Source organism: Budorcas taxicolor, chromosome 4 (genome assembly GCF_023091745.1).
Source record: "Budorcas taxicolor isolate Tak-1 chromosome 4, Takin1.1, whole genome shotgun sequence".
Classification (NCBI taxonomy): domain Eukaryota; kingdom Metazoa; phylum Chordata; class Mammalia; order Artiodactyla; family Bovidae; genus Budorcas; species Budorcas taxicolor.
In genome coordinates, this window is record NC_068913.1 from 78,250,041 (window position 1) to 78,270,962 (window position 20,922).

Sequence of the window (20,922 nt, forward strand, 5' to 3'; positions counted from 1 at the left end):
CCAGGGATCAAACCCTGGTCTCCTGCATTGCAGGCAGATTCTTTACCATTTGAGCTACAGGGAAGTTCCCTTTAGACAGAAGAATAACATAATTGAACTTATATTTTATAAGGAACTTGTGGTAATAAAAATCTCTTGAAAAACAGAAATGCATGAATCCCTCCTTAAAATGATAAAATACAAACTTCAATTCTAAAGCTATTATTTTACCTTCAGATATATTAGACATCCCCACTAAGGTCAAGATCAGTGCAAGTGTGATCAATTTCCCCTCATTTTTTAACATTGTTCTGGAGGCACTGGGTGAAGGAAGCATTTCCCTGGACCATTTTATTTACCTAGGATAAGGTTCAGGAGACCCTGGGCATAGCCTGTATTGGTCAATACAATTAGACAAGAAAATACAGCTAGAGGCATAAGAATTGGAAATGAAGAAATAAACTTTATTTGCAACTGCTATATTAGTTTAGATGGGAATATCCTACATAATCAATGATAATGAATTCAGCAAGATAGCAGGATATAAAGTGAAATTGAAAAATAGTATCTAAGTCTTTTAAAAATTAATTCAAATAAATTAACCCAAAATAGATTCTAGAATGAAATGTCCTGTAAAACCATGAAATTTAAACAGGAGAAACATGGAGATCTAGGATCTGGAGAAGATGAAGGTTTTTTATATGCCATCAAAAGCAGGGTCCACAAAAGAAAGCAAAACAATCACTAAACTTCATCAACATTAAAAAATACTTGCTCTGCAAATTACCCTGTTAAGAAGATATGGATAAGCTACAAATTTGGAGAAAATAACAACAAACTGTATATCTGAAAATGGACTCATATCTAGAACATATAAAGAGCTTTCCAAAATGAAACAGTAAAAGAAATGGGCAAACATCACCAAAGAGGGTATCAGATGACAAAATGCACATGAAAATATATTCAATATTATTAGCCAATAGGGTAGGGAAAATTGAAATCATGAGAGATGGTTCACCACACACTTATTAGAACAGCTAAAAATAAAAATAATCCTAACAATATCAAATGCTGGTGAGGATTCAGAGTAACTGGATTTCTCACACACCACTGGTAGGATGATAAATAGTATATCCCCTCTGGAAATTCACTTGGCAGGGTTTATGGCTCGTTTCAAAATTAAATGTACACTTACCATGCAAGCCAGTACTCACACTTTAGGGTATTTATCTGCTGTATATTGAATGTTTGTGCTCCCCCAGAATTCATATGGTGAAATCCTAATCCCCAAGGAGATGATGCTGGGAGGAGGGCCTTTGAGGGCCTTAGGTGAGGAGGCTGGAGTCCTTGTGGATGGGATGAGTGCCCTTATTAAAGAGAACCCAGAGAGGCCCTTGCCCCTTGCACCCCATCAGGACGCAGTGAGAAGATGCTGGCTGTGGACCAGGAGAGGGCCTTCATGAGAACATGATTGTGCTGGCACCTTGATCTTGCACTTCCAGCCTCCATAACTGTGAGAAATATATTTCCGTTGTTTATAAGCCATCCAGTCTGTGGCATTTGGTTATAGCAGCCTGAACAGACTAAGACATTATCCCGAAGAAATGAAAACATGTCCACACAAAATTCTGTACACAGATGTTCATAGCAGCTCTTTTTGTCATACCCCAAATGGAAAACAACATAACTGTTTTTCAAAGGATGAGTGGTTAAACAAACTATGATACATCTATGCCACAGAATGTTCCTTCACAGTATAGCCAGTGAAGGATTGTTAAGCTCAGCAGCTTGTATGGATCTCAAGGGAATATGCTGAGTGAGAAAAGCCAATCTCAAAAAGTCACATATGGTATGATTCCATTTATGGAACAGTCTCTAAAGGACAAAAGCATGGAGATTAGTGGTTTCCAAGGAAGCAGGGTGGTGATCAGGAGATGAGTGTTACTATAAAAGACATCACAGGAATCTTTGTGTTGATGAATCTTTGTGTCTTGATTGTGATGGTGGTTTGACAAAATTGCTTAGAACTATACATGCACGCATACGCATACACACACACAATGAGTGCACAGAAAACTAAAATCTGAATCAGGTCTATGGATTGTAATAATGTCAGTCACCCAGTTTTGATAGTGTGCTGTACTTAGGTAAGTTGTGACCACTGGCCAAAAAATTCAAAATCTTTACATGTCCATATTCTTCAACTCAGAATTTCCTTGCGGCATATTCCAAGAAAATCACAAAAAAGGTAAGCAAATCTTTGGGCTTCCCAAGTTGCTCAGTGGTAAAGAATCTGCCTGCTAATGCAGGAGATAAAAGAGACATGGGTTCAACCCCTGGGTCAGGAAGATCCACTGGACAGAGAAGGAAACGGCAACTCACTCCAGTATTCTTGCCTGGGGAATTCTGTGGACAGAAGAGCTTGGAGGGTTAGAGCCCATGGGGAGGCAAAGAGTTGGACACAACCTCGCTACTGAGCAAGCACACCAGCAAATCTTCACGCACAGGAATACTCATTACTGCTTTCTTTTCATATATATTTATCATGCACCAATATAATTTATATGTCAATCCAGGAAACCCTTAGGAATGACGGGAAGATGTTAACCTAATTGAAATTATATAATTTCTTGAAATAATTCTTTTTTGACTGACTCATTGGTTTAATGTGGATTCGTAAAAGAATTCTAATCATGAAACACTGTAAAAGAACAAAATCAGATATTCTAGCTATATCTTTTTTATTATGTTTTAGGGGTTACTCTACAGAATACCATATACATCCACAACTTATCCCGATATACCTTGAATTACTAGTAGACCATACATAATGTAACAACCTTACAACAGCAAAATCTTACTTAAAACCCTTCTGTTCTTTCTGTTATAGTTGTATGTTTTACTTTAAAACACTGTAATCCCTAAACATGTTATTATTTGTTTTTCCTTAAATAGTAAATTGATTTTAAACTTTTTAAAAGAAAGAAAACAGTCTTTTATATTTATCAACCTATTTACCATTTACATCTATCTTCCCTCCTGTTGATCTGAATTTCCACCCTGTAATAATTCTTTTTAGTCTGAAATTCTTTTATCATTTCTTGTAGTGGAGTTCTGATGATGGAAAATTCTCTCAACTTTGGAATACTGAAAGTGACTTTATTTTGTTTTTGTTTCTGAAAATCTCTCTATATAGAATTCTGGGTTGTCTTTTTTTTCTTTCAGCCCTCTAAAGATGCTCCATTTTTTTCTTGCCACTGTATTTCTGATGAGAAGTAAGTTGTTCTTATCATTACCCACCTCCCAGTAGGTGAAGTGTCTTTTTCCTCTAGCTGTTTTTAAGATTTTTATCTTTAGGTTCAGGAGTTCATATTTGGTGTGTTTTGGTGTGAATTTGGCAAAGAGGAAGAGGGAAGTTTTTAAACTACTTGAGGGTTGTAGTGATTCTTGAATGAGTGGGCTGATGAACTTATTAGACTTGCTAAATTTTGTCAAATATATGCATTTTTTTTTGCATGTATAGACTCCATTTCCTCCCTCTTCTTCTACCTCTGAGACATCACTTCTACGTATGGTAGACCCCTTGGCACAGTTCAACAAGTCACTGAAACTCCATTCATTTGCAGGCTTCTTCATCTACATGCTTCAGCTTTCTTCAAGATCACTGATCCTTTCTTCTGTTAAGCCAATCTAGTCAATTTTTGACTTGAGATATGGTATTTTTCAATTCTAGGATTTCCAATGGATTGCTTTCTAGTTTTCAAATCTATCCTGAAATCCCGCTCTCCATTCATTACGCTCATATTGTCCCATGGACTTTGTAAGCAAAGTTACTGTCGGCATTTCGAATCCTTGATGCTGGTCCCAGCATCAGCATGCTGTGTGGGTCCACACCTAATGACTCAGTTTTCTTGACTGTCCATCACCTTTGCTTGTTTCTTCACACATCTAGAGTGTACCTCCTGTGCCACGGTCCCTTAACTTAGTGAGGACACTGGTTTCCTCTGACTGGAACTCCACCAAAATGAATTAATATTAGTGTTACAGAAAATTTATTTTAACGTCAATATCAACTTTTAAACTAAATTTACATAGCATGCACAATTATGTCAGATATTATATTTTCCATAAAATAAACTTTTTAAATCTTTGTGTTGATTCCATGAAGTCCATGAAAAAAAAGAAACAGTTCATATTAACTAATTTTCTATTTAAAGAATCTAACGCCTACAAGAAAAATTGACATTATTTAACTGATTATAATGTTCTTTTTCTGAAAACAGAGGCTACATATAACAGATATAGCTTTACTTTTGATATATGCAAAAAATCCAGAAATAGAAGTGAAAAAATAATTTAGAATGACAGCCATTTGATCTAAAAAGGCATGCTTCTCAAAATGATTTCTAAGTGCAGCTTCTGTCATTGTACATCTTAATTGTTCACCTTTGAGCACTATGTTCCCAAAATAACTACTAACTTTTGAAGCAAAAGCTTATATTTTCTCAGCAGATTTTCTTCTTTTGGAGATTGGTGGTCTGGTGCCTCTGTGCATGTCAGAAGCCAGGCCAAGCTATTCACCTTTCAGATTCAATCAGAGTTTAAGCCAGAACTCTGCTTACCATACATTCATCTCACAGTGGCAGCCACTGGAGGTACACAGCGGTGGTCTACCAGGGCCATCTATTTTAATGGAGTACATATAGTCACTCGGTTTACTGAGTTTTTTTAGAGAGAGAGAAAACCAAATTTATTGTTGAATAAGCATTAGAGGATAACAGTGCATCACAAGCAATCCACTAGGAAATTACAAAGACAGGAAAAAGCCGGACTCCCCTTTCTACATGTCCAACCAGATACACCCATTGCATATGCATATTCAAGATCAACAGTAACTAGTCCTCAAGTGAGAGGAGTTGACAGTACCATTTCATAGAGAATCCTAATTTTACCTGTAGTTGGAGTGACTATCTGTGTTGGCTTATTGAATTTATTCAGAGGAAACGCAAACTTCTCATCTTTGTAACAAGAAGGGATTTTTTAAGTGGAGCACAGTGTCCACCAAGATGAGATTCCTATCCTCCCACAAGAACTGATAGATGAGCTATCTCCCTGATGTCTGCAGTTTGAGGAGAGTGGTCCTAGGTTCTTGAGAAAGACATCTCTGAGTCCTAAAACTGGAAGGGGGAAAAAAAAAAAAAAGTCAGCTGAGAAAAAGGCCTCTCTAGTGTTCAAAGACAGGCATTTTAAAGAGGTGAAACAGTTCCTACAAGTTTTCTAGGGTAAATGTTCTGAGGGAGAAGAAGGAAATCTCTTTCCCTATTTTCAACAGGGAGAAGTAAATCTCTTGTGTTCTAAGTGTGTGTGTATCTGTCGAATGAAATAATTTGTAGGTGACACAGCTAGAAACCCGTGTGACTGTGTTTTGCTACCAGACCCTGACACTACCTGGAAACAAACATTTCAGGAATTGGATATGACCTGCCTACACATATCTAGGGTACGGACACAGTGTGGCAAGCGTGGGACATGGTCATCCTATTACATGTGAAAGGTGCGGGATTTACGAGATGGGCCAGACCTCATGTAGTCCATTCAGGGAATGATGGTCAAGTTCAGTTCCTTAGAAGTTTGATGGTCAAGTTTAGTTCCTCCACCCTCCTTTAGGAGGAGATAGGAATGTCCTTGGAGAAGGCAATGGCACTCCACTCCAGTCCTCTTGCCTGGAAACTCCCATGGACAGAGGAGCCTGGTAGGCTGCAGTCCATGGGGTCACTAAGAGTCGGACATGACTGAGTGTCTTCACTTTCACTTTTCACTTTCATGCATTGGAGAAAGAAATGGCAACCCACTCCAGTGTTCTTGCCTGAAGAATCCCAGGGACGGGGGAGCCTGGTGGGCTGCCGTCTATGGGGTCGCACAGAGTCGGGCATGACTGAAGCGACTCAGCAGCAGCGGCAGCTGCAGGAATGTCCTTACGGATTAACAGTCCTTGTCAGCCATTGTTTTGCTTTTAATCTAGAGGGGTTGTTGTTTAGTCTCTAAGTTGTGTCTGACTCTTTTGTGACCTCATGGACTGTAGCCCACCAGGCTCCTCTGTCCTTGGGGTTTCCCGGGCAAGAACATTGGAGTGGGCTGCCATTGCCTTTTCCAGAGATCTTTTTTTTTGGCCCCCTGCCTGGTAGGGCATGTGGCATCTTCGTTCCTGACCAGGGATTGAACTCTTGCCCCCTGCACTGGAAACACAGTCTTAACCACTGGACACCAGGGAAGTCCCAGCCGCTGAGTTTATATATACACTTTGCAGTTGCTCTGGAGATGACCTGGTATTTTTGCTCATCACAATTCCATCCCTGTATCATTTGCTGGGGTCTGCAATTCCATCACCATTTAAGGTTCAAGCCTCGAGTAACGACTCACCTAGTGCCCACAGTCACGGACCCGACCATTCTTTTCCGTGGCACTAACTAGATTGAGAGGACAGGTCCACATAGGTTTCCCCAAGTTTGTGGGGTTGTTTCAGCATTAACAAGAGAGTTTATAAAGGCCCATTCTGTGATTCTCAGGTGCACTTCCATTTACTCCCATCTCTCTCTTCTGTCACAACGGATCACGCCCACAGAGCTAGAGCTGTTCCATAATTGATTGTGTTCACTACTGTTCATAACAGGCCACAAGCTTGTCATCTGGCATTAGTGCCAGCAGGGCTGGGGTGGCTCCCAAATGTGAGTCAGGCACCACCCACGCATGCGCATGCCCAACAGACCTCAACCCCAAGGCAGCCGATGTCACCTTGCTCAGCAGGAACCTCCATCTCCAAGAGGTTTAAAAGTAGATATACATCTTTAATGGGGACGTGAATACTTCATGAGCATGTAACATTGCTGGAGAGCAGGGTTTTAGTCACTTTCCAAGACCAATTAAAATTCATGTGCAATTTATTGGGGGGAGTTTTTCTGGCTCATCATCCATTAATAACTAGTGGGACAGCTGTTTCACATGTGCATGGTGGAGGAAAAGTGTTGTAGAATCAATCAATCAGACCTAACGTTTATCACACTGTTTGGTTTTCAGGTTTGGGAGTAGTTGTTAATTATCACAAATTTGGTAAAATTTGAAATGTACTGGTTGTACAGGAAGTACAAATATAACCAATAAGTGGTTCTCTGCTTTAGGAGGGTTCAGGCTGATGCTTTTGAGACCATTTTGACAGCTGAGCATTATGAGAAGAGGCTGCTATTGACACCTGCATTAGGAATTCACATCCTCTTAAACAGACTGCACGAACTCCAACCCTGCCTAAAGGTGCTCCTTGGAATAGAAATGTCAGAATTATCTACGCCTGTCACAGAAGCAGTAACTCAAATTCATGTAAACTAAACAAACATTATGGAGCATTTACCGTGACAGACCCAGTGCTGGCCTTGGGGATTCATGGAGATCAGGTATGATCCTGGAGTTGGCTCACAATCTTGTTGGGTCCAAGGGAGCACAAGGCTACACCATAGTGGTGTGTGTGAGGAGGGGGTGGGGAAGGCATGACTAAGGGAAGCTTCTAGAAAATAGGAGGGGGCACCACAAATGGAAGAATGAGGAGGAGGCCTGCAGGCACACAGGTGGGTGGGCAGTCCAGACAGTGAGAGAAGTATTTGCAAACTTAGCTGTCTTAAACTTGTCTGAAATGGGTAGGTCCTATTACCCGACAAAGCTGGGCTCTCCTCTTGGTGGGTGTTGAAGCAAAAGACACAACCAAGTCAAAGATCGGGAGAAGGAAGGATAGATTACTTGCAGCAAGTAAGGGATCTTTCACAAAGTAGCATCTCCCAAATAGCAAAACTGAGGAAGTTATAAGCTAAGGGTTCGTGCATATTCTTGAAGGGGCTTGAGAAGAAAATTCAGCATAAAACTGGGGCAAAGGGCAACAGGATGCAAGCTTCAGTTGACTGAAGTCACAAGGGTCAGAAGAGGTCAGCACCATCATTCCCCACCGGTATGGGGGTCTCGGCATGAAGTTATCACCCTTCACCTGAGGACGGTCCTAAGTTCCTGCAAAACTCAAAGATACATATCAGATTGTCAGGTATATCCCTTGAGGAGAACCTGGGACTCTGTTTCATCACTGAACTATTGTTTCTTGACTGCTTTTCCTTTGTTCCTGCACTCCCTCACTTCCCTTAAGATAATTAATTACTGAGCCCTGTTAAGGTCACCCACTGTGGTCAGGCTTAGATCACAGAATGGCTTAGGTCAAAATGACTTTTTTATGTTAAAAAAGCCATGATGGGTTTTCTTTTCCTAGGGACACCCACCCTATCTGCTTACAGCCCCAGATGGGTGTAGGAAGGAATGAAGAGGGCAGAAACACAGCATGACCTGGTCAAGGAAAGATAGGTTATAGGGAAACAAATGGAGGGCCATTCTCAGGTCATTCAGGCATTTGGGCTTCAGCCTGAGAGAAGGAGGTGAACGGTCAGCTGGAATGATATTTGCAGTGAAGCCTTTTCTTACAGATAAGCAAGCACGGCCATATTAGCAGGGCCATAAACAGGATCCCTGGAGGAGGAAATAGCAACCCACTCCAATATTCTTGCTTGGAAAATTCCATGGACAGAGGAGCCTTGTGGGCTATAGTCCAACGGGTCAAAAAGAGTAGGACACGACTGAGCAACTGAGCAGGAACACACCCAGGAAGGACTTAGTGGGGAGGAAAGAGCCTCGTGCCTCCTGTTGCTCTTCTGACCCCTCCATCCAGGCTGCCCTGCAATTTGGTCAGCAACCTGCCCATCCCTCCCCACCTGGCCCTCTATATTACAGTAAACTTTCTTTTCCTGGTATTTAGAAAAATGATCCAAAACTTAGAACTAGCCAAAAGCTGCAATGGGTGTCTTTTCAGCATTGTTTTGGGCATTGCCTATCAAGCCTGCCAGTGCTGGGGATTTTCTGATTCTTCTAGGTGTGTGACCCTTTGTCTGACTGCCTCTCCTCTTTCATTTAGGGCAGTCTATGAGAGCTGGACTGTGAAGAAAGTTGAGCACTGAAGAATTGATGCTTTTGAACTGTGGTGTTGGAGAAGACTCTTGAGAGGCCCTTGGACTGCAAGGAGATCCAACCAGTCCATTCTAAAGGAGATCAGTCCTGGGTGTTCATTGGAAGGACTGATGCTGAGCCTGAAACTCCAATACTTTGGCCACCTTATGCGAAGAGTTGACTCACTGGAAAAGACTCTGATGCTGGGAGGGATTGGGGGCAGGAGAAGAAGGGGACGACAGAGGATGAGATGGCTGGATGGCATCACCGACTTGATGGACATGAGTTTGAGTAAATTCTGGGAGTTGGTGATGGACAGGGAGGCCTGGAGGGCTGCGATTCATGGGGTCACAAAGAGTCAGACATGAATGAATAACTGAAATGAACTGAAATGATGACGCTTTAAGGGTAGAGTCACATGAGAGAGAACTGATGGAATGCAAATGACCCCTGTCCAAGAGCAGAGTGAGCCACTTTCCCTGGAAAGAAAGGTAATTCCTATCACCGTTTATTACCTTACAGCATATTAAGCAGTTGTATCTCTTGGAAAATCCATTTCAGCATTTGTTTGGCTGAAAAACTCTCTAAGTGTCTTCTTCAAATTCTCTTTTGAGTCAGTTTTAACATCTCATTAGTTCTTTCATCATTCAATGACTTAAATAAAATTGTTGACTCAAGTTCATTTTGTGTCTGTATGAGAATTGTGGCTTTGGGTTTCTTTAATTAAGCTTGTACACTATCTGCTTGAATCCAAAGAAGGGAAACATTAAATTCCTTTATTTATTATTAAATTCCTGTTGCCATTACACACCTGCTTTGTTTAGCAACAGCCACCTCTGTTTAGTGACATTCGTTAGCATGATGGACTCAGCTGTGACTCGGCTGGGAACCAGCTCCTAAGTCAGCAGGAAGAGTTAAAACACCCCCCATGATCTGACTTTGCCAGGACCCTGTGAGTTCTGCCCTCGAGAGTGTCAGCAAAGGGTAGTCTTTTCCTTGAACACACTTGATCCAGGCTTGACTAGTACCTCTCTCTCACTAAAAATGATGCTGCAGGAAACTTTCTCCCATTTTTCTCCCTGTACACATGTATGAGCGATTTTCTAACAAAGTAATTAGGTTTGAAAGTCTTAGGTATGTGGACATCATCAGTGTTATTTTATATTGCCAACTTTACTATGCAAAGTAGCAAGCTCCTTGTGTTAAATCATTAGAAGTGCCTTAAAGTACCAGAGACCTCCCCCAGGGTCACTCCCTTCAGCTTTCTCCCCAAATGTAACCATTATCCTAACTTCTAATACAGTAGATTAGTTGTACCTTTTTCTGAACTTTATAAAAATATTACTATGCATATGTACTCTTCTGTATTATGTCTTTCTCTCAACATTATGTTTATATGACACATTCTTGTGGATTGTAGCTGTGGTTTATTCATGCTTTATAGACTAATGTTAGGTAGTTAGAATAGGAAGCAGGAGTCCAGAATGGTGGTGGCTAAAAGACAAGGAAGGGAAAAGCCCACGAAAATAAAACAAAGGAAGGTCAAAGGAAGGTCCAAGGACCTGAGTGAGAACCTCAGATAGAACAAACAGCACTCCTAGCTAGCCCGGTTTACTTAGGGCAGGCCCAGGGGCAGGGAAAACATAAAAAAAGGAGCCAAAGGGCTCTCTCGCTCTCTCTCTCTCCCTCTCTCTCTCTCTGTCTCTCGCACACGCACGCTGGTTCATGTCTTTGGGTCGGCATGCCCTCACGCCTAGAGGATGGATTCTCCTGCTATTTTCTAAATAAAATAGAGCTTTGACACTGATTTGTCTAAGAGCTATAACACAGTCTGTCCAAGACCCGAGAGCTGCGATGCACCGAGGGCTTTAACGTCCGTCACTTCGAATCTTTGTTGTGACGAGACAGAACAGAGTAGCATACACTCCCCTGACACTACTATACACTAGTAGTGTACATGCCCTATACACTACTGTTAAACACCCTCTTCCAGCAACACAACAGAAGACTCTGCACATGGACGTCACCAGATGGCCAACACCGAAATCAGGTTGATTATACTCTTTGCAGCCAAAGATGGAGAAGCTCTATACAGTCAGCAAAAACAAGACCGGGAGCTGACTGTGGCTCAGATCATGAACTCCTATTGCCAAATTCAGACTTAAGTTGAAGAAAGTGGGGAAAACCACTAGACCATTCAGGTATGACCTAAATCAAATCCCTTATAATTACACAGTAGAAGTGAGAAATAGATTTAAGGGACTAGATCTGATAGACAGAGTGCCTGATGAACTACAGATGGAGGTTCGTGACAGGAGACAGGGATCAAGACCATCCCCAAGAAAAAGGAATGCAAAAAAGCAAAATGACTGTTTGAGGAGGCCTTACAAATTTCTGTGAAAAGAAGAGAAATGAAACGCAAAGGAGAAAAGGAAAGATATAAGCATCTGAATGCAGAGTTCCAAAGAATAGCAAGAAGAGATAAGAAAGCCTTCCTCAGCGATCAATGCAAAGAAATAGAGGGAAACAACAGAATGGGAAAGACTGGAGATCTCTTCAGGAAAATTAGAGATACCAAGAGAACATTTCATGCAAAGATGGGCTCAATAAAGGACAGAAACGGTATGGACCTAACAGAAGCAGAAGATATTAAGAAGAGGTGGCAAGAATACACAGAAGAACTGTACAAAAAAGATCTTCATGACCTAAGTAATCATGATGGTGTGATCACTAACCTAGAGCCAGACATCCTGGAATGTGAAGTCAAGTGGGCCTTAGGAAGCATCACTACGAACAAAGCTAGTGGAGGTGATGGAATTCCAGTAGAGCTGTTTCAAATCCTGAAAGATGATGCTGTGAAAGTGCTGCACTCAGTTCAGTTCAGTTCAGTCTCTCAGTCATGTCTGACTCTTTGCAACCCTATGAACCACAGCACGCCAGGCCTCCCTGTCCATCACCAACTAGTCCACCCAAACCCATGTCCATTGAGTCGGTGATGCCATCCAACCATCTCATCTTCTGTCATCCCCTTCTATTTCTTCCCTCGATCTTTCCCAGCATCAGGGTCTTTTCCAGTGAGTCAGCTCTTTGCATCTGGTGGCCAAAGTATTGGAATTTCAGCTTCAACATGAGTCCTTCCAATGAACACCCAGGGCTGATCTCCTTTAGGACGGACTGGTTGGATCTCCTTGCAGTCCAAGGAACTCTCAAGAGTCTTCTCCAACACCACAGTTCAAAACCATCAATTCTTCAGTGTTCAGCTTTCTTCACAGTCCAACTCTCACATCCATACATGACCACTGGAAAAACCATAATCTTGATTAGACAGACCTTTGTTGACAAAGTGATATCTCTGCTTTTTAATATGCTGTCTAGGTTGGTCATAACTTTCCTTCCAAGGAGTAAGCGTCTTTTAATTTCATGGCTGCAATCACCATCTGCAGTGATTTTGGAGCCCAGAAAAATAAAGTCAGCCACTGTTTCCACTGTTTTCCCATCTATCTGCCATGAAGTGATGGGACCAGATGCCATGATCTTTGTTTTCTGAATGTTGAGCTTTAAGCCAACTTTTTCACTCTCCTCTTTCACTTTCATCAAGAGGCTCTTTAGTTCTTCTTCACTTTCTGCCATAAGGGTGGTGTCATCTGCATATCTGAGGTTATTAATATTTCTCCCGGCAATCTTGATTCCAGCTTGCGCTTCCTCTAGCCCAGCATTTCTCATGATGTACTCTGCATACAAGTTAAATAAGCAGAGTGACAATATACAGCCTTGACATACTCCTTTTCCTATTTGGAACCAGTCTGTTGTTCCATGTCCAGTTCTAACTGTTGCTTCCTGACCTGCATACAGGTTTCTCAAGAGGCAGGTCAGGTGGTCTGGTATTCCCATGTCTTTCAGAATTTTCCACAGTTTATTGTGATCCACACAGTCAAAAGCTTTGGCATAGTCAATAAAGCAGAAATAGATGTTTTTCTGGAACTCTCTTGCTGTTGCGATGATCCAGGAGATGTTGGCAATTTGATCTCTGGTTCTTCTGCCTTTTCTAAAACCAGCTTGAACATCTGGAAGTTCACGGTTCACATATTGCTTAAGCCTGGCTTGGAGAATTTTGAGCATTCCTTTACTAGCATGTGAGATGAGTGCAATTATGCGGTAGTTTGAGCATTTTTTGGTGTCAGCAAATTTGGAAAACTCAGCAGTGGCCACAGGACTGGAAAAGGTCTGTTTTCATTCCAATCCCAAAGAAAGGCAATACCATAGAATGATTTAATTTGCCAAGCAAATTTAAACAAATTACATTAATAATCATGTAGCAATATCTTCAGGAATTTAAATGTAAAAAAATGAAAACATCAGTGAGTGAAATTTGTTCAACTTAAAATGACAGATACCATAAAACATTCCTTCCTCAACTTTAAGTAATTTCAACTATGTGTATACACAGAAGATTTTTTGCTTCTATTCAGGAGATTTCTAGTAAGTGGCTACAAAGAGAAATACAAATATGGAGAGCTTCATGTGATTCCCCCATAAAAACCAAAGGAAGGCCTTGAATGTTGAGATTAAAAAGGAATTTGAACTTTGATTCTGGTGGTGTGGTGGATTAACTACCCCATTCAATGGATCTGCTTAACTGAATCAACTAAAACTCTGGTTAAAATATAAAGATGAAAAATAAAAATTACAAACAATAATAGCATGTGAATAAAGTAAAGAATTCCAAAGTCCTTGAATTATTGAGGTAAAGATATAGATACTGACTAATGTTCTGTAAAATTAAGTAAACATTTTTTAAATTTCATATTGGAGCATAGTTGATTTACAATGTTGTGTTAGTTCCAGGTGTACAGCAAAGTGATTCAGCTATAGATATACATGTATCTATTCTTTTTCAAATTCTTTTCCCATTTAGGTTATTATAGAATACTTAGCAGAGCTCCCTGGGCTATACAGTAGGTCCCTGTTGGTTACTAGTACACTGGGAAAAGAGGCACAGAGCATTTTACCTGAAAACAAGTTTAAAAAAATAGAATCTGAAAAAGAAATTCAATGAAAAAGTTGGCAGGAGAGAAGGAAATAGAAAACAGAACAAACAAAGCATACCATAGAACATACCTAACATGATAACAAAATTATATACAAATATAGTCTTAATCAGAATAAATGCAACTGGATATACTATGCAGTTATAAGACAGAAACATCAGACTGTGTCTTTTAAAATTCAGCCTACCAGTTCTTGACTTTATAGAGACACAACAAAAACTTCCAGACACAAAGATAGTCCTTAAGTTGATGGATGGAAAAAATGTGCACCAGACAAATACTAACCAGAAGCTAATGTAGCCATTTAAATACCAGGCAAATTAGCTTTTGATAAAAGGTTCATGTTAGCAAAAAGATATAACCTCTCTAAGCTTGTAAGTACCTGACAAAATAGCCTCGAATTGTACAAGCAAATATAGTCAGAAAACTAGGAACATTTGACAAATGCGCTATCATAATGGAGAATTTAAAACACTTCTGTCAACTATAACGGGCAGATCAAGCACACCAAAGTGTTAGTAGGAACATAGAAGGTTTAAACAACAAAATGAAAAACTGAATCTAATGAACACTGATAAAGCACTGCAACTAACAATCAGACAACACATTCTGGTTAAGCACTCAGTAACGTCAATGGATTTCAAGTGATCAGCACCACTCTCTGACCACAGTTCAATCAAGTTAGAAACTAACATCAAAGGGAAGATGAGGAAAACACCACACATTTGGAAATAAAACCTCACACACAGGTAAAGTTTTTGTGGATAAAAGCAGAAATCATCATGGAAATGAGATAATACCTAGAACTGAAGACCAGTGAGATTACCACTTACAATAATCTGTGGGCTGCAGTGAAAATATTACTGAAGTGGATATTTATAGCCCCAAGTGCTGACTTGGTATAGTTGAAAATGCACACATCCTAAAACAGTCATTTCATCACAGATCTAGACACACACATACTGCACCAGAAATCATGTGTAAGAAGCTTTAAGGAGACCAGGTTTCTTTCAGAAACTCATGGTAGGTAACTGTAGTACATGCACAATGACAGGAAAAATGCTTACCAATTTGCATGGTATATTTTGTTCATTCAGTTCAGTTCAGTTCAGTCACTCAGTCGTGCCCGACTCTTTGCGACCCCATGAATCGCAGCACTCCAGGCCTCCCTGTTCATCGCTAACTCCCAGAGTTTACTCAAACTCGTGTCCATCGAGTCGGTGATGCCATCCATCCATCTCATTCTCTGTCGTCAAATTCCCTTATATTCTTTAGATAAAACAATATTCTTTTATATAAGTCCCTACCAAGCAAAGCAAATTGGAGTGCAAATTTTTTATCAACTCACTTTAATAATTTCTCATTTTTAAAATTCTTAATTGTGATAAAATACATATAAAATTTACCATCTTAACTATTTTGAAACATACAGTTTGGTGGTGTTAAATTCATCCACATTGTTGTATAGCCAACACCATCATCCATCTCCAGAACACTTTTCATCTTCCCAAATTGAAACCCTGTCCCCACTGAACATTAACTTTTCATCCAACCTCCCCCAGCCCCTGGCATCTGCCTTTCTTCTGCTTTCTGTCTCTATGAATCTGACTAAACTAAAGATCTCATACAAAAAAGATCTTAACGACATGGATAATCATGATGATGTGATCACTCACCTAGAGCCTGACAACCTGGAGTGCAAAGTCAAGTGGGCCTTAGGAAGCATAACTGTGAACAAAGCTAGTGGAAGTGATGGAAATCAAGCTGAGCTACTTCAAATCCTAAAAGACGATGCTGTTAAAGTGCTGCACTCAATACGCCAGAAAATTTGAAAAACACAGCAGTGGCCACAGGACTGGAAAAGGTTAGTTTTCATTCCAATCCCAAAGAAGGGCAATACCAAAGAATGTTCAAGCTACCAAACAATTGCACTCATTTCACATGCTAGCAAGGTCATGCTTAAAATCCTCCAAGCTAGGCTTCAACAGTACATGAACTAAGAACTTGAGATGTACAAGCTGGATTTAGAAAGAGCAGAGAAACCAGAGATCATATTGCAACATCCCCTGAATCATAGAAAAAGCAAGAGAGTTCCAGAAAAACATCAACTTCTGCTTCATTGACTACGCTAAAGCCCTTGACTGTGTGGATCACAAGAAACTGTGGAAAATTCTTAAAGAGATGCAAATACCAGACAACATTACCTGCCTCCTGAGAAACCTGTATACAGGTCAAGAAGCAACAGTTAGAACTGGACGTGGAACAATGGACTGGTTCCAAATTGGGAAAGGAGTACATCAAGTTTGTACATTGTCACTCTGCTTATTTAACTTATATGCAAAGTACATCATGCAAAATGCCAGGCTGGATAAAGCACAAGCTGGAATCAAGATTGCTGGGAGAAATATCAATAATCTCAGATATACAGATGACACCACCCTTATGGCAGAAAGCTAAGAGGAACTAAAGAGTCTCTTGATAAAAGTGAAAGAAGAGAGTGAAAAAGTTGGCTTAAAACCCAACATTCAAAAAACGAAGATCATCACATCCAGTCTCATCACTTCACGGCAAATAGATGGGGAAACAATAGTGACAGACTTTATTTGGGGGGAGGAGGGCTTCAAAATCACTGCAAATGGTGACTGCATCCATGAAATTAAAGAATGCTTGCTCCTTGGAAGAAAAGCTATGACAAACCTAGACAGTGTATTAAAAACAGAGACATTTCTTTGCCAACAAAGGTCCATCTAGTCAAAGCTATGATTTTTCCAGTAGCCACGTGCATGGATGTAAGAATTGGATCATAAAGAAGGTTGAGTGCCAAAGAATTGATGCTTTTGAACTGTGGTGTTAGAGAAGACTCTTGAGAGTCCCTTGGACTGCAAAGAGATCAAACCAAACTAAAGGAAATCAACCCTGAATATTCATTGGAAGGACTGATGCTGAAGCTGACACTCCGATACTTTAGCCATCGGATGAGAAGGGCCAACTCATTGGAAAAGACCCTGATGCTGGGAAAGATTAAAGTAGGAGGAGAAGGAAAAAACAGAACAAGATGATTTAATGGCTTCATCGACTTGATGGACATGAGTGTGAGCAAGCTCCGGGAGTTAGTGAAGGACAGGGAAGCCTGGTGTGCTGCAGTCCAGGGGGTCACAAAGAGTCAGACATACATGACTGAGCAATTGAACTGAACTGAACTGAAGGACTGCATAAGAGTTAAATCATACACTATTTGTCCTTTAGTGACTTGCTTTCCTCTTTTGGTGGCTCAGACAATAAAGAATCCACCTGCATTGCAGGAGACCTGGGTTTGATCCCTGGATCGGAAAGATCCCCTGGAGAAGGGAATGAATACCCATTCCAATATTCTTGTCTGGGAAATCGCATAGACAGAGGAGCCTGGCAGGCTACAGTCCCTGGGGTCACAAACAGTCAGACACAACTGAGCAACTAACATGTCACTTTTGCTTCACTTTTTTCACTTAGTATAATGCCATCCATGTTGTAGCATATGTCAAAATTTCCTTCCTTCTTATGGTTGAATAATACTGCACTGTATAGACCACATTTTATTTATCCATTTATCCTGATGGACACTTGGATTACTACATCTTTTGGCTATTAAAAATACTCTTCAAGACTATGCTTCCATTTCTTTTGGTTGTCGTTGCTATTTTTCAGTTGCTCAGTCATGTCCGACTCTTTGCAACCCCATGAACTATAGCACAACAGGCTTTCCTGTCCTTCACCATCTCTGGGAGCTTGCTCAAGCTCATGTCCACTGAGTCGGTGGTGCCATCCAATCATCTTGTCCTCTGTTGTCCCCTTCTACTCCTGCCTTCAATCTTTCCCAGCATCAGGGTCTTTTCTAAGGAGTCAACTCTTCTCATCAGGTGACCAAAGTATTGGAGCTTCAGCTTCAGCATCAGTCCTTGATTCCAGTTTGTACTTCATCCAGCCTGGCATTTTGCATGCTGTACTCTGCATATAAGTTAAATAAGCAGGGTGTAGACCCAAAAGTGAGATGGCTGGATCATATGATGATTCTATTTTATTTTTTTTGGCTGCGCCCCACAGCATGCAGTATCTTAGCTCCTTGATCAGGGATCAAACCTATGCCTTCTGCAGTAGAAACAGAGTCTTAGCCAACAGACCACCACAGAAGCCCTAGGTGACTCTGTTTTTAATTTTTTGAGGAAGCACTACAGTGCTTCCCATTCCCAGTGACTGCCCCATTCCACATTTCTACCAATGGTGGACAATTTTTGATAGTAGCCACTCTAACAGTATGAGGTGGTATCTAATGGCACAATCTGACATGGGAACTTCTATCCAGTGTTCACTAATTTCCTCATTAATTTGATGCTCGTTGACTTATACTCACAAACAGAAGAAAATCTGTCATAATGAAATTTTCATGGTGCTGCATCTTTTCTCTACTTCTGTTGCAAAATAACTATTTTTTTAAATGTAAGGCGATGACACCCCACTCCAGTACTCTTGCCTGGAAACTCCCATGGATGGAGGAGCCTGGTAGGCTGCAGTCCATGGGGTTGTGAAGGGTCAGACACGACTGAGCAACTTCACTTTCACTTTTCACTTTCATGCATTGGAGAAGGAAATGGCACCCCACTCCAGTGTTCTTGCCTGGAGAATCCCAGGGACGGGGGAGCCTGGTAGGCTGCTGTCTACGGGGTCGCACAGAGTCGGACACGACTGAAGCGACTTAGCAGCAGCAGCAGCAGCAGTCCTTATAAAGTTGTGTGTGATTTTTGTATATCAATATATATTTAAATACCTAAGTCTTGAATATCATTGTTGAAACATCATATTTAATTAGCTTACTTTTGTTAGCTTTTATTAACTTCCAAACTCCAGATTTTGACAGATATCATGTAGACAAATCTTTGAATTCACTAAATGTAAATACCTTAAATATTTATTGTATTTTTCCTTTTTTTTTCATTAAACAGAAAAAGTCTTTTCCTGTAACTTATGAGATACTCATAAGTTCTTTTGAATTTGATTTTTGTTTGTTTTCAACTGTTTTTTGATATGTAATCCAGTTAGTTTAACTAGTTATGATACACAGCAGTAAAAGAAAATCTCCCTGGCCTTGGACAAGGTTGCTTCTCACACATTTGGTCCTCTGTGGGTTGAGGGCAGCTGGCTTCAGGTCTTAGCCTGGGACCAAGGCAGCATCTTCATGCTGGATAACTGTCCTGCAGGGAACCGAGTCAACAGCTGCTACCGCATCAGCTTGGAGGGTCCAAGAGGCAGGAAGTGTGTGAAAGAAGCAAGTCTGCTGGTAAGTACCGCAGGAGACCATCCATGCCAGGTTACAAAGAGACTCAACCGCACAACTTGCTGCCCAGAGAATCAAATACAAGCAACAAGCAATACAGCACAGAAAGGACTAAGACAAATCCAGGGTACTGGTGAGCGTGGTGTTGGCGGGGAGTGACGGAACAGGAGAGCCTGCAGAGGCACAGGGCAGCTCCCACACTGCAGAATGAAAGAAGGCCGCAACAGCTATACCGAGGCCCGCCCTCCAGTGTTCCCCACCCTCCTGTTTCAGAGTTGGCCCCGAAGGAGACTCATTTTATTACTAGGGAATCTGGGCTTCTCCTAACCACATCCAGTGAAAGGAGAGGTTAATTAGATTACTGGGGATTCTGGGGATTGTCACCAGCCCAGGGTAACCAAGGACCTACAGGAATAATAAACAAAAAGAAACTAAAAATTTCCTGAAGCCATGGCTTCACCAATTAGGTTGGATTATGTTTAATTTTTTTGGAGCTGTCTCTGTTGCTATAGAAATAAACAAGGAAGTCGAGACACATGACCGTGGCCTTTTGAAGCAGTCCAGCCCCTAGCCCACTCTGCAGCCGTCATCTCTGTGGGGTCTCCAGGGCACTGGTGCCCAGAACCACCCATGGGACCTAAAGGGGCCTGGGTCCTTTGGTCTGTCTCCAAGTTACAGGGCAGTGCCAGCTGCACACGTGGTGGTCAGGAGCACCAGCCTGCACCCAGTTTAGGATGGTGACCAGGAGTTAACCCACCTCTTTCTCTCCCTGTGTGGCCTGGGCAGGACCTCAGTTTTCTGTTTCCACAATGCAGCTGTGATGTCATCCTTGCCTGGAGGTGAGGCCTGGATGAAGGGTGGACAGGAAGCCCAGCTGAAGTCTTTGTGGGCCTCTTCCCATAGCTCATGACACCCCATGTCCCCACGCTCAGTAAGGACATCCCCCACATTCCTGGCATCCACACCGCAGCCAAGTGCACCATGCCCTGTCCAGGGCCCTGGATAGACCTCACACCTACACACCTGCCCGGAATGCGTGTGCCCAAGCCCATACCATCAGTACCCACCTCTGTCCCATCAGACACTAACAGCCAGGATCTGCTGGGGAGGGGTTGGAAGTGGTTTGCATGTTATGTCAAGAGATATAAAGGAGGGTATGTGGGCAAAGCAGGGTCAGCTGAACTCAACCCTCGGGGCCAGGCCCCTCCACCTGGTCTCCCAGGACAGCACCATCTTGGCCATCACCGGCCTTCCCTGTGGAGACACTTGGACACCATGTTCTGAGATACAGGAGCTGCCCCGTCCTGAGATACAGTGATGTGTACGGGATCTGTGGGGTGGCAGGGGCGCACACTTGTTTGCAAAGGAGTGCAAGGAGGAGCCTTCAAGGCGGTGAGGGTGGAGGAGGCTGTGTGTACAGGGCTGAGTGGGCAGAGCTAAAGGCCCCATGGAGTCCCAGGCTCCGGAGGCAGAAACTGTAGCCCCTGAGCTGGTCGGGCCTCGTGCAACCTCTGAGGAGCTGAAAGCCCTCTGCGTCCAGAGTCTCCTGTAGAGATCAAG